The 8,875-nt window shown below is 39.7% G+C and overlaps 1 protein-coding gene across 1 annotated transcript in view; it reads left to right on the top strand.

The window, feature by feature from the left end:
• LOC147722600 (glutamate decarboxylase 1-like) overlaps positions 1-8,875 on the top strand; it is a 1,148,213-nt gene that overhangs the window by 706,666 nt on the left and 432,672 nt on the right. The window lies entirely within an intron of this gene.

The following is an 8,875-nucleotide window of genomic DNA, read 5'->3' on the forward strand; positions in this document are numbered from 1 at the left end:
TGGTTACAATGCAGAGGGGGTTAGTTTGGTGTAAACCTTGTGGTCTTAAGAGCATAGGATTGGACAGCGTGAAAGGTGGTTTGGAGTTTGTCAGCAGAGACTGTTGATTATTCTTTTTACTCAACAGCACATAAATCCTCTTCCAGGCTGGACTAACTGTTGGTAAGGAAGGGGCTGAGGCTCTGTGTTGCTGAAGCCCAGATACACCAAATATTTCTGAGAAATACTACTAACTGCAGATTTTTCACCTTTAGAATATCATCAGGCAACAGACAACTGTTTCTGAACATGGTGTAGTCCAGGGCATTTGGGCTGTAATCCTCATAATTCCGCCTTGGTCCTGGATCTCATGAGAGCAGCTCTCAGGCTCCTTGGCAGGTTGGCCTGATTCATTCTGCTTGTCCATTTTGCCCGGTGACTTTTGCAGGTTCTGCAGTGGGATCTGAAGTCTCAGAGGGTCGAGCACAAAAGAAATCTTACAGATGCCATCTAGGTTTTGGAGGATACTGCATGAGATCTGCATGTGGTGACTGCTCAAACTAAACATTACCTTCAGCAAACCCCTCTTCCTTCCCCACCCAGAGTGACAGTGGTGTCTGATGTGTCAACGCTAGGCTGGGGAGGTCATCTGGGAGAGGTGTGGATCAGAGGACTCTGGTCTCCAGCAGAAACCCAGCTCCAGATAAATCTTTTGGAGCTGATGTCCATCTACCTGGTTTTGAAGGCCTTCCTGCCATCCATTAAGGCAAGGCTGGTGCAGGTACTCACTGACATCACTGCAACCATGTGGTATTGCAAGAAGCAAGGACATTTGGTGTCCTATGCCAACAGGTACTATGCCTCTGGGGTTGGCTGAAGTGTCAGAGCACCTTCCTGCTCATGAATCACCTGGTGGAATCTTTAATTGGCAGGGTGAACATTCTCAGTCTGTGACTCCTGGTGGGTCAGAAATGGTGGTGCAGGGCATCTTCCAACAGTGGAGGGTAGGACTCTGGATGGCTATTTACACCATCAACAAGAATAGGCAGTGTGTCAAAGATCCTTATACTGCACCATTGGTGAACACCTAAGGTGCCCACACACTCGGAATGAACTTCAGAACTGTGTAAATGAGCTTCGTATGAGTAAAGTATATATAGATTACAGGATGAACTCATGAAATTTGAGGATGTATGAGGACCTTTTTTCCACTTAATGGACCTTTGACATGCAAGGGGGAACAGAGGGAGGGGAACAGCAGGTTGGGCAGGAGGGCAGATGCAAAAAATGGGGGCAGGACCTGGACTGAAAAACTAACAGTTGGGTATCTCATGGGGCTTTTGTTAGTTTGCTGTGAAAGCTTACAATTCGACCCCGGCTCCCAACAGCGTTGATACTGTGAAGTGTGTGGATATATATTTTGATGTGCTTATGTTTTTGTGATAGTTCTTCTTAAGACTGTATACACTGTGATGAGGTAAACTGATTGTATCACTTTTCTCTGATTATCTCAATAAAACGGCAAAAAAACAGGCAGTGTCAAAATGTATGTGTGATGCAGTTCCCAAGAAAGCTCTCTCTAGGAGAAGCATTTAGGCTTGATTGGAGCACAGGACTCCTGTATGCCTTTCCACTCCTGACTCTCCTACCTTGAATTCTGAAGAAGATCAGGAACAAGGGGGCCCAAGTACTCCTAGTGGCTCCAGATTGGATAGAAGGGTGTGGTGGTACCCGGAACATCTTGGCATGAGCATTTGTACTCGGATCAGTCTACAGCTTTGGGTGGATCTTCTGTAACTGCAGCAGTTTAGGGTTCGGTATTCAAACCTGTGCCATCTACACCTCCATGCCTAGAGAATGAGCAGTGAGGGTTGGCTGTGTTTGATCTACCACTGGAGGGTGCAGGTTTAATACTCTCCACCAAGCGTCACTCTACCAAGTCCATTTATGGAGTCCCGCTTTTTGTCTCTGTGCTATGGTCTTTTTAGGCTTCTGGGACATCCCAGATCAAAATACAATACTTTGTGGTGACCATTTCCTTCTTGGGGCCCAGCAGAGAAATAATGTTTCAGTGTCCCAAGGGCCTATGGACATTTATTTGCCCTTGGTGATTTTCTTTTCTTCTTTAATGCAGCTACAGCCATAGACTTTTTCCTTATATATTTTGCCCTTCACATGGTTCCCTTATATCCAAACAGGGGATAATTTTGGAAATTAGTGCAGATGCTCATCTGGTCCCACAAGGGACACAATTGAAAATGGGCTGAATGCCTACTCCTGGTTGCCTGAGCATCAGGGCACCTGCTACAGACTCTATCACATAGCACATGGGCATATAGAATGTTTTAGGTCATCTTATTCACCATTGGGCCAGTACCCGGGGGGTTATCTCAGTTGTGCTCCTGGTGGCTTTCGCTTGTCAACAATGGCAATCTTTTCGAGCCTTTGAACCCACAAAATAAATAAAAAAATATTCCTGATGCTTTTTTTAGCCTCTGGTGCTGCAGCTTTCTCATCTTTAGCAGCAGTTTGCCTCTTGGCCAGCCCTAGTAATTGCTTGAAATGAGGTTTGTAATGGCAACAGTGCTCCCCCCCCCCCGGCTTGCACCCTTGTCTGCACTCCCCAGGTACCCAAGCCATCCTCCACTTGCAGAGTGTCTGTGCTTCCACAGTAGCCTGTTGTGCCGTTCCAGGAAAACACACAGAAGACTAGTGCTCCTCCTTCCTTTAGTGTCCCCAGCAAGTCCACCCTCTACTGGGCATCAGGTTGAGTCAAGGAGCTAGAATCACTAGCTCTGTAGACAGAGTCCACAAGTCCAGAATGGGGGCCTCCACACTACAGACAGGGGATCATCACCAGCACTAGCTCGTCTTACAGTGCTTAATTTGTAAAAGAAAGCAAGTACATGGCATGGCCTTCTCAGCAGTCCATTGCAACTTGCACCACCCATTGCCCCTGCCAGTGCGGCCTATGACAGTATCAACACAACTGCTAGCCATAGAACTCCTATAAGTGTGACAATTCATAGTATTCTAGGCCACCCAAAGCTCTAAGAATGGATTTGGTAGGAGGTGTTATTCAATTTTAATGTATATTGAATTACAAAACAGTGCTGTTGAGCTTATCTCAAAATTAAGCTCTGGTTTTCCTCCTCTTGTTCCTCTTCTTTTTGCAGTTCTTCCCTGTGCAGGCGTTTAAACACTCAAGTAACAGTTCCCGAACCTGGATGCAGCTTCTGAATCTAGCGAATGCGAATTATCCCTTTACTTCCAACTGGCAATCACAGGTGCCAGCCTTCTGGCAGTCCCTCCCCTTAAACAATTTACTGGGAAGAACTTGAAATTTCAGCTGACTCCAGAGTTGTAATGCACCCCTTCTGTTATCCATCTGTGCCAGACAGTCCTCATTTCTTCCCTCTCAAATTACAAATAAACCTTCTGTGGTGAATAGAGTCAGGAGGTTGCCCGTCCTCCCTTTGTCCCATTTGGGAAAAACTACAAGCCCATTATACAGGTTGGTGCTGCTAACTGCTATGCTAAACCCACTCCTTCCTGTGCCAGGAGAAGCTTAACCTCCCTAGAATGAACTTACTGTGTTCAGGGGCAGCAGAACAATTAACTTTCCCAGGGGGGGAGTTCAAAGCATGAATCTCGTTAAGGATGGCACAGGTAAATATGCCAAATCATTATTTAGAAAAAGGAAGTAAAATATGTAAAATCTTACATAATAATAATAATAATAATAATAATAAATAATTCTTTATTGTTTGATTACTTAAAATCTTACAATATACCAAATACATATACATATACTATAATTTAAAAAAAACACTAAAATAAGTTACTATAAAATACATCATTAAGTACTATACCAATTATAGTCGATTTTAAAACGATTTCATAACATTTTCATAATCTTAATCTCCCAGTTTTGCTTTTACTCTCAGTAAGAACTTTACAAAGGCAGAATTCATACTTCTGTCATTAGAGTGCAGACACCTTATCAGAGCTTGCTTACATGTGCTTATTCCTCGCATATTAAAAGATGGTTTAAGTATAGTTTTTCTTTCGATCTGAAGTCCAGGACAAATACATAGCAAACGGACTATATTCTCCTCACCGATTTTACACAATCTGCATAGCGTAGACCCCTATGTTTTCATCCAAAGGGGTAAGATGACTAAGTCCCGGGAGTACACCAAATCTTGCTTTGATGAAAATTTTCTTATTTTTTTCTGACCAAGGTATTTCCAAATACATTTGTGCCTGATTTTTTGTGAACCCATTTATTATTGGCCATGCATGTTTTCTTTTTGCCAAGCTGATTCCGTGTTTGTTTTGTTGTTCGAAATTGGCATAACAGCAAACTCTTCTATCGCCATTTTAAGATAATTCCAGGCTGGTGATTTTGTATTGTTATTTATTTCTTGCCATAATAACTGAGACAGCTGGTTTTCATGGTCATTTTTTATCCTATTCCACGTTTTAATAAATTGGCCCTTTCTTGCATAGTGCTGGTTATTAGGACCAAACTCCAATCTGATTTGTGCTGGCAATGCATTATTTGGAAGATAAAAGAGGGATTTATAAGTTTTTGAAAGTGCATTATTTATTATTGCAGAATCTTTCCCGATTAACGCCTCGCTACCATATGTGAGGGTGGGAAGGAGTTTTGCCGCTATAACCTTTAGAAGGGGACGATAGGTGATATTTCCGAGTGATTTCTGCAGAATCCTAAATTCTGCGTCAATGCGTTTGCCTTCCTTTGTATGTCCAGTTTTTGTGTGTGGTAGTTTCCCTTTTCATTGAATATTACACCCAAGTATCTGTATACTTCCACTTGCTCGAATTGGGTGTTCTCCATATACCACTTATATTTGTATTTTAGGCTTACATTTTTAGTGACAACCATGATTTTAGTCTTTGTTTCATTTATCACCATTCCGTTTTCTATTGTGTATATGACTATTCGGATTATTAGACGTTGTAATCCCACTTTAGTTTGGTTTAAAAGGATGGCATCATCTGCATATAGCAGATTAGAAATTTGTTTGGAAGCTAATTTCGGTGGATGCACGTTTGTTTCATCTCGGAACACCGTTAGATCTGCTAGAAACAAATTAAAAAGTAGGGGGGCCAATGCACATCCCTCCTTGAGGCCTACTGTTGTTGGTATTTCCTTTGTTAGTGTATGGCCATCCCCCATCCTCACTCTGACCACCCATGTTTTGGTGTACAGATGTTGAATCAGTTTTAGCAGTTGAACTAGAATCTTTTTTTGCTTCAGTTTCTTCCATAGTAGGTTTCTTTGAACACAATCAAAAGCAGATCTAAAATCTACAAAACACAAATACAACGGTTGTTTAGCTCTAATTGATTTGTCGATCAATAATGATAATACTTAGATGTTTGTTGTTGTTCCAAGTCCTTTAATAAAGCCGGTCTGATTCGGAGGCAATACCTTGTTATCCGATGCCCATTTTTTGAGATTGGTGAGCAGGATCCCTGCAAACCATTTAACGTCTGTATCTTGTAAGGTAATGAGCCTATAATTTTCAGGGAGTGCCCAGTTTCCTTTTTTATAGATGGGCGAAATTAAAGACCCTCTCCAAGATTCAGGAATTGCACCTGTACGTACTATATCTGTGAAAACTTTAACCAGGTATTGTGACCATAAATCCGGGTTTTCCTTATAGAGGGCAAAAGGAATTCTATTTGGTCCTGGCGCCGCATCTTTTTGTTTCTTGATTAATTTCATTAGTTTATTTTTTGATATATTAGGTTGACCATCAATGTCATACTCTGGTCTATTTCTTATGGGTTGGGCTTCCTCCCTTCTTGTAATTTTTTCTTTTAGATCAAGATTTAGATGTTTTCCAAGGAATCTAACCCATTCTTGCTCCGTTAGTGTCGATGACACTACCGACTTATTTGGTTGCACTAAACCATTTATGGTTTTCCAGAATTCCCTTGAGTTTGTTTGGTTGCTTGAATAGAGAAGTTTTGACCAGAAAACGGGTTTAGCTAGATTTCTTTCATTCCATATCAGTTTCCTCAGATTTTGATTTACATTTTTTAATTTACTTAATATTTCGTCGTTATCCGGTAGGTTTGTAACTTGTCTTCTAAATTTATTACGTGATCTTTTCAGTTTTGTTATTGTATATAGAAGATTTATGCATGGCTTCATTTCCTCTCCTTGCTTAAGTTGATTCTTCTTAATTACTAACAAAGGGATTTGGGGTTTAACCAACTTACATGTAAGGTCTACCCATTGTTCAATTGGTGACACCAATCTTGTATCGTTAAAGCAATCTTCTAAGAGTTTCTGCACCTGTTCATTCATCTCATCTTTGTTATGTACCGTCCAAATAAGTTTCTTGTAATTGGTTGTTCCTATCTGACCTTGCATTGATAGGTATGGTTGATATTTATTACTCCTCCTAAAGTTTGTTATGATTATCTGCTGACTATAGTCGCTTTCTGAAACCTTTCTCGGTTCATTTAAGGTTATTTTACAAAAAATATTTAGAAAGGCAATCGTATAGTCAATCCTTGTCTTCGCATTATGAGAATAGAACGTGTATGCTGGCGGTACATCTGGGATGAATCTCCCATTTAGGATTTGTTAGCCCATGGCCTCTATGTCTTTTACGAATTGTGTTCCGATTTTATTTAGTGGGTGATTTGACTCATTTCCTAGGTCTTGGTGAGGGATAGCCCATTGGTGATCTTGAGACTGCCTAATGTTGTCTCTAACAAAAGGTGCTAAGAGATTTAAGTTAAAATCCCCAGTCAAAATGAAGTCTGCTATTGGGTCGATCAACATTTGTTCCAACACAAAACTATTAAGGATAGAACACATTGATTCTCTGCTGCTTTGAGGTGGATGTATATATACAATAATCAAAATTAAGGTCTTTGGTTTTTTATGATTGTTTGTTTTATATTCCTACTTGACTATTAGGATGTTAGGACTAATTGTGTCCAATTGCACGTGGTCAACTAATAGGTCAATAGATATAAATGTTGGTAGGCCCCCGCTCAGACGGCTGTATTTATGTATTTTATTCGCAGGTTCTAAATAACCTTTGTACCTCTGTAATATAATTGAGTTGGTTACCAATGTCTCTTAATTTCTACTTGTTCAAATATAAATCTTCTGCTCTCAGCAGTTGGAGAGAATCTCTTTTTGATTTTCTACTTTTTCAACAATTTGTCGAGTTTGTTGTTGACTTGTTTTTATATTTGCCCTAATAGGTATGTTATCGTCCCATACCTGTGGTCTATATACGGTATGGTAGTTATCAAGTTTTTCATCTTCATTTTCTGGAAGCCTGTTTTTAGGTTCAAGTGCAATAGATATAATCTTTGGTTTCCCTGGCTCTTCTGGTTTTTTACTTTTTATGTACACTGGCTCATAACCTGTGTTGGACCCATTTTCAGTAGGCTTCATATTCCTCTGGTTGTTCCCATCCTCCATTATTTTAAATTTGTTCCACGTATGTTTTACCTTAGCTGTCTTAGTAGCTGTATTTTGTTGTACGATTGATTGTTCAGTCATTAGCTCTTTTTCAAATATAGCAAAGTATTTATTATCGCTGTTCCAGACCGTCAATATTTTCCAAGCAGCTGGCATGTTCCTTATCAGTATTTGTATCCAAATTGGTATTTTCCTATGTCTTTTTATTATCCTGATGGCTTTCTTTTCGTAGGTTCTTTTTAGCATCTTCAATTATGGTATACAATACCTCTGGTATTGTTGAGTTTGTGTATGATTGGTGCCCAAGTGCAGTCTGTAATTATTTTGGCACTATCTCTTTGAGCTCTGACTATCAAACCAATCAGTTGGGCAAGTTTTTGATCGATCCTTGCAACTGGATTCGCCATCACTTTCAGAATATCTATTTGTATATCCATTTTGTTTGATTGATACGTTAGTGCTTCTAACGTTAAAGATGAGGTATGTTAGAAAATATCCCAGATTGTCTCCTTGTCTTGTTTTCCTGTTATTTGTATTTGTTGTTCGGTTAATTGGTCGTCGCCACTGTGTGTTTTATCTTTATATGTCATTGTTGAGTATATGTTATCTTTGGGTGGATTCTTCTCGTTTTGTACCATTAGTACATTGAGTTTATCTCTTTCCGTAAGATCCCTGATGTCCTGCTTATTTATTCCTGTTCCGCTGTCTTTTGTTGATTCTTTCCTTTGTTTTTCGATGGGCAATTGAGTTGGATATTCCTTCATGGCCTCATTGTGTTTTTTCGGATTGGTCCCTCCATTAAGTTTGGTACTTAAATCTTCCTCAAAGTTTAGTATGTCCTGATTTGTGCCTTCGAGGTCCTCTTTTTCTTGAGTAGTAATCTCTGGGCTACAATTTTGGTAAACCAGTTGGCTAGGTACTGTGTTATCAGTAGTTGTGTGTGTTCTTTTCCGAATTTCTACTTTTACTTCTATAGGTAACATGGGCATCAATGACAGTTTTCTTTCATTTATTCTGCTCTAATATATGTCGCCGTTAAGTATACCTGAGACATCCATGACCTTTTGAATTTCCTTTTGATTTTCATTGGAAGGTGATATTATGCTTAGTATTTCATGGTCAGTAAGTTGAAATTCATTATCCACCATTTGATCTATCTTGTCTTGTGAATAGCACTCATCTTCCTGCTGAATATTTTGTATGCCTTGTATGCGTGGACTTTCCTTACTGATAGGTTTGATTGGATTTTGTAATTTAATTGTTTCTGCATCTATTTGCATTGTCATCAGGGCTCCAGATGGATCTTTCATAAAATCAAATTTATCTGGAATTTTTACGGATTTTTCGAACATCCTTGCTATCGGTGATATTAGTGACTGATTCAATCCTATGCAGTTAGTTTTTACCTTTTTT

The sequence above is a fragment of the Lissotriton vulgaris genome, chromosome 4_1, assembly GCF_964263255.1.
Source record: "Lissotriton vulgaris chromosome 4_1, aLisVul1.2, whole genome shotgun sequence".
Classification (NCBI taxonomy): Eukaryota; Metazoa; Chordata; class Amphibia; order Caudata; family Salamandridae; genus Lissotriton; species Lissotriton vulgaris.